This window comes from Harpegnathos saltator, unplaced genomic scaffold, assembly GCF_003227715.2.
Source record: "Harpegnathos saltator strain DR-91 unplaced genomic scaffold, Hsal_v8.6 scaffold706, whole genome shotgun sequence".
Taxonomy (NCBI): Eukaryota; Metazoa; Arthropoda; class Insecta; order Hymenoptera; family Formicidae; genus Harpegnathos; species Harpegnathos saltator.
The window spans coordinates 26,111-32,110 of record NW_020230545.1 but is presented as its reverse complement, the minus strand read 5'-3'; positions in this window follow the sequence as shown (position 1 = coordinate 32,110).

Here is a 6,000-nt window from a genome sequence, read left to right as displayed (position 1 = left end):
AAAATTTTAAACAAAATCCCCGAGCTTTCGGGCTCAGAGTCTTCGAGCTTAGGGTCCCTCACGGATGGGCGTAGCAGCCCGTCCAAGGACCTACCACCCACCCAGGTGGGTGATTTTTTATTTTGTGAAGTAGGGATGGGAGCAGTAGAGATGGGAGGGATCCACAAGGCAGGCGCCTCCTTCCCACCCCCCGGGGAGGTAGAGCTGATGGACTCCGGAGGACTAGCCTCCGGAGAGTCATCTGGGGTTGAGGATCGACCATCGTTCTCACTGGCGGACAGCCAATACTGCCTCTCCGACCGCGGAGAAGGCAGGGTGAGCCCGTCGGTCAGGGTATTACGGGCGGCCACCCAACGAGGGACGCACAAGCCCCTGGAGTCCGGGGATAAAAACCCGGTACCAGGGGCCAACGGACCGGGTTCCTCTGGCACCGTGGTGCCGAGGAGAATCCCACCCATCTCCAACAAGGGGATGGGCAAGGGGAAAGGGAAGGAGGGAACCGCGGGACCTGGGAGAGCGTCGGAGCGCGTCATAGGAGGTCCTACGATCCGTTCCGACATCTTTCTGTCGCAGGGATCGAGATACCAAGTCCGGGACTTGGGGAAGGCGCAAGCGATAAAAGGCGCCAAAGGAGGAGAGACAAAAAGGGGCAGAGAGGCCATGAACACTAGTGGCAGCTCCTCCTCCGTTACTGAGGTGCTGGCACTGGAGCCCGAGAAGAGGGGACCAGGAAGGCCGGCAACAACGGGAGAGGGGATCAGCATCCGGCAGAGGAGAGAGAGGGAAGCTGAGAGGAAGAGAGAGGAAGAGAACGAGAGGCTGGAGGCGGAGATCCGCGACCTCCTGGGGACGGGAATACTGCGCTCACTCAGGGATAAGCGCCCAATGGAGGAAGTGTGTAGGAACTCCACCTCCCTGAATTTACTTAGAGAGGCCGGGGTGCCTCGGAGGTGGACCGCGCGTTGGGCGTGGTTCGATTGGTGTCACGGAGGTCCCGTACGCTAAAGGGGACCTTCGTGGCGGGGTTGAACCGCGCGGTGGCCACCTCCGAGGCCGTCCTGGCAACGCTCATGGCGAGAGTGACGGAGTCGGATGGGAGAGGAGGAGAGAAATCTGAGGCCAGGAGAGAGGCGGAGGAATTAAGGGAGGAGCTCAGGGGACTAAGGGTCTCCACCCTTAGACCCCTTCCTCCCTTGCTCCTTCCTCCTCTCCCCCTCCACCCCCATTGAGGGAGCGGAGGGGGAAGAAGAAGATGACCTACGCGGAGGCATCGGGGAGCTCAATGTCCGCGTCCACGGAGGACGAAAAGACAAGGTCGGAGAAGAAGGAGATGAGGAAGAGGAAGAAGAGAAGAGGGTGGACGCCCGACCCCCACACTCGGTTCCTGAAGGAAAGGAAGGAAGAGAGGGGAGGGGGGTCACGGGGATACCGTCGTACGACGATAATCCTCCGGATCACCCCCCTCCCCCAACATGGCGACCGGAGGGAGCGGCAGAGGAGCTCGACGCCGCCATGGCTGCCACGGTCCCTACCTGCGACTGCGGGGCGGAACTCCACCGGCTGAAGGCCGTGGTGGACCGTCTGGCGGCCGCGGGTGGGGAGAGCCGGGCGGCCGTGGTGGCGGGAAACTCGCTGCTCACTCCAGGCCAGGAAGAGGGAGACAACAGGAGGCAGGAGACCCCAGTAGGGAAGGTCTTAGTTCCGCGAACACCAGCGGAACTCGGTGGAGACAAGGAGAGGAAGAAAGGTAAAAAGCGGAGGAATAAGGAGAATAAGAGGAGAAGGAAGGAGAAGGCAAGGCTGGAGAGGGAGAAGAAGGAAAAGGAGGAGTCGGCGAAAGGAGGAAGGAAAATGGGGCAGGACAAACCTCAGCCTGGAGAAGGAACACCGACAGAGAGGTCGAGGAAAGGAGGGCAACAGGGAACCGAGGAAGGAAAAGAAATGTGGTCCCAGGTTGTCGGAAGAAGGGAGAGGAGGAAGCAGAACGAGGAGAGGAGCAAAGGGAGCACAGTAGCCCCCAGAAACAGAAGGGATCTGGGAGGGGGAGACAGGAGGCCGGACGGGGCGAGCTGAGGCCGCCACGATCGGCGGCCGTCACCATTACATGCCCCCAAGGTAGATACCATGAATATATGGTGGAGGCCAGGCGCCGCATCAGGCCGGCGGACCTGGGGATAAATGGGTCCCTGAGGGTCTGCTAGGCCCTGAACGGAGCGATGTTCGTGGAGGTGCCTGGCCTCAATGCGGGGGCATCCGCCGACCGGCTTGCGGAAGAGCTCTGCAAGCTAGCGGCAGAAAAAGGCCCCGGTTGCCGCGTATAGAGGCCGGCGAAGATCGCAGCACTGCGAATCGCCGGCCTAGACGCGACAACTGGGACCGAAGAGATGGCGGCCGCGGTGGCCCTCGCTGGGGGATGCACTCCCGAGGAGGTTTCCTCGGGTGCAATGAGCGTCTCCCAGCGGGGAATAGGCGCGGTGGTGTTACGGTGTCCGCTGACGGTGGCCGCTAAGGTCGCTGCCGCGGAGCGGGTCCCGGTAGGGTGGACTCGCGCCGGGGTGACGGCGCTGCCCGCTCGCGCAGCTCTGTGTTTCCGATGTTTAGAGCGGGGACACGTGCGCGAGCGGTGCACAAGCGCCGTCGACCGCAGCGGTCTTTGTTACCGCTGCGATAGCCCCGGCCACCGTGCCAAGGGGTGCCAAGGGGCGGCTCGCTGCCCCGTTTGTGTCGAGACGGGCAGGCCCTCTGACCATAAGGTTGGGAGACCTGCGTGCAGACTCCCCTTCCCAGAAGGAAAAAGAAAGAAGGGGGGAATAAGGAAGAAAAACGGAAGAAGGGGAAGAAGGGGGAGACCGGAAGCGCCTTCCCCTGTTAGAAGAGGTTCAGAGGAGGTGTCGGCCCGAAGCATCTCCAGGGACTCGCCGAATTCGGCACCGCCTAGGGGGGAGACCGACCCGGTCTCTCCCCCAACGAGGAACTCTATAGTCCCAGGACAGCCCTTGGAGAAGGAGCAAGGTAAGGAGCAGTATTCCCGCCCCCTCATGGAGTGGGATGAGATGGTGGGAACCGGATGGACCCAGGGAGAGGAACGGCCAATGACACAAAGGAAGAGGGGCAAGCACCGGGACGCGGAAGGAGAGGACAGGGAGGAAGAAGAACCGGAGGACACCCAAGTGAAAAAGGTGAGGAGGGTGGAACCTCCGGGGCCACTCCAACGGACGTAGAGGAAGGGGAGTCGGTGGGAGCGCTATCCCCGACTCACCTGCAGGACGACTCCCCCTCATACCCCCGAAAGGAGGAGGACGCGCAGGTAGGGACCCCCCGTGTCTCCGCGGAGGCACCCACGGAAGCCACCATGGCCAAAACCCCTCCGAGGAGACTGAGGCGGCTCAGCTGCCAGAGGTCTCCGAGGAGGAGGTGAGTGTAGGTAACCCGGAGGAGGCGTGAAAGGCTTAGTCTTCAGGACACTCCGGGCCCTACAGGCCAACCTCGGCCGCGGCGCCCAAGCTCAAGATCTCTGTATGCAGAGGATGACTGAGCTGGACACCGGGCTGGGGGTGGTCACCGAGCCGCACTGGGTGCCGATACGCAGTGCAAACTGGTTCGGCAGCCCGGACGGCTCGGTGGCCATGGTGGCAAACCCTGCGCCGGGGACCCCCCCTGTGTACTCAGGGAAAGGGGGTCCTCGTATGTGGCGGTCGACTGCGGGCCTGTCACTGTGGTAGGGGTTTATCTTCCCCACCGCAGGAACAAGGCTGGTCTCGGCGATCTCGCCCGCGTGATGAGGGTCCTCGACAGAGTCGGGGAACTGACGCGAATGTGCCATCCCCGGCCTGTCGTAATCGCCGGGGACTTCAACGCCCACTCGGAAGCGTGGGGTTGCAGTCCCCGGCAGGGGGACCCTCGGGGCGAGGCCGTGATCAGCTGCGCGGCGGGGTTGGGCCTATTGTTGGTGAACAAAGGCTCAACCAGCACTTGTGTGCGGCCGAGGGGGGAGTCCGTCATTGATTTGACATGGGCTACCTCCTCCGCCGCCGGGATGCTCCAGGAATGGAAGGTGGAGGCGGAGGACGAATCACTGTCTGATCATAGACATATAGTGTGGTCCCTCCGCCTCCCTAAGCCCCCCCAGGTGCTGGCCCACTGCCCAGGGGAGGGGGCTTTCCCCTCCCCAAAAAATGGGTCCAGTCGATAAGACGCAGACAGGTTTCGGGCGGCTGTCCTCGTGGCCACCTGACACCTGGGTGAGGAGCCAGGTGAGTGGGACCCTGGCCCCCTCGCGGGGGCCGGGGAGATAGTGGACATCGTGGCATCGGCGTGCGACGCTGCGAGGCCCCGATCCCACCCCCGCCGGCGCCGAGCCACGTACTAGTGGACGGAGGAGTTGGCGGACCTCCGCGACTCCTCCGTCAGAGCCAGTAGGTCGTACGACCGGGCCCGGCGATGAAGCGGGGATGTCGCGGGGACAAAAGAGGGCTACCTCTGCGCAAGGAAAGCCCTCAAAGCCACCATCGTCGAGGCGAAACGAGTGGCCTGGGAACAACTGGTGAGTTCCCTGAACGACGATCCGTGGGAGCGCCCATGCAAGAAGATGATGGGTAAAATCCGTCCCTAGGCGCCCCTGCCGGCGGAGACGTTAAGCCTCAGGACCCTCGAGGGGTTTTTGGAAGCCCTCTTCCCGAGGGCTGAAGGGGGCCCTCCTGAGATCCCCACCCCCGAATTGGGGGAGGGGGCTTGGGACGAGGGTCTGGAGGTGAGTCAAGAGGAGCTTGCCAGGGCCAGATAGAGGCTCGGGGCCAAGGGGAAAGCCCCTGGCCCCGACGGGATCCTTGGCCGGGCCTGGGCCCTCGCCCTCGGCGAGGGAAACCTATTCGCGGCCACGCGCAGGGTGATGAGTGGGTGCCTCAGGGAGGGGGTCTTCCCCCCCAGAATGGAGGAGGGCCATATTGGTCCTCCTCCCCAAGGAGGGCAAGGCACCCGGGAGTGCGTCGGCCTACAGGCCGATATGCCTGCTGGACGAGGTGGGCAAAGTGCTTGAACGCATCATTGCCGACCGCCTCGTCCAACATCTGTCCTCAGAAGAGCCGAACCTCCACGACCACCAGTTCGGGTTCAGGCCTGAAAGATCGACGCTGGACGCCATCCAGTGTCTCCGGGACCTGACCCGAAGGGTCGTGGAGGGGGAGGGCGGGGTGTTGTTGGCGGTGTCGCTCGACATAACCAACGCCTCCAACACCCTGCCCTGGCCGGAGATCGGACGGGCCCTTGTGCATCACGGGGTGCTCGTCTATCTCTGGCGGATCCTGTCGGCCTACTTCGGGGGCAGGGACCTCGCCTTCCCGGTGGAGGACGGGGTCCAGGGCCGGCGCGCGGTGTCCCGCAGGGTTCCGTTCTCGGTCCACTGCTATAGGACATCGCGTTCGACCGGGTGCTGCGAACTGCGCTCCCCCCGGGCTACCACGTCATCTGCTACACGGATGACACGTTAGTGGCAGCCGGGGGGGAGAGCTGGGGGGAGGCTCGCCTCCGGGCGGAAGCGGCGCTGGCATCGGTGGTGGGAACCATCAGGGACCTGGGTCTCAAGGTGGCGCCCCAGAAGACTGAGGCCGTGTATTTTCACGACGGCAGTCGAGGGGCGCCGTCGGAGACACAGGTCCTGGTTAATGGCGTCCACATCCGCGTCGGGCCGACGATGAAATAACTCGGCCTGACGTTGGACAGCTGGTGGAGATTAGGGCCGCATTTCAGGCAGTTGGTCCCCAGGGTGCGCAAGGCCGGACAGGCCGTAGCCAGTCTGATGCGCGTCCAAGGGGGCCCAGGCTGGAGGGCCCGCCGCCTGTACGTCACGGCGGTGCTCTCAATCGCCCTGTACAGGGCGCCCTTTTGGGCGTCATAGCTCCTGGCCTGCCGCAGCAGATAACGTGTGTTGCGGCAGGCCTTGAGGCCCGTGTTAATCAAGGCGATTCGGGGGTACCGAACCGTGTCGTACATGGCGGCGACCAC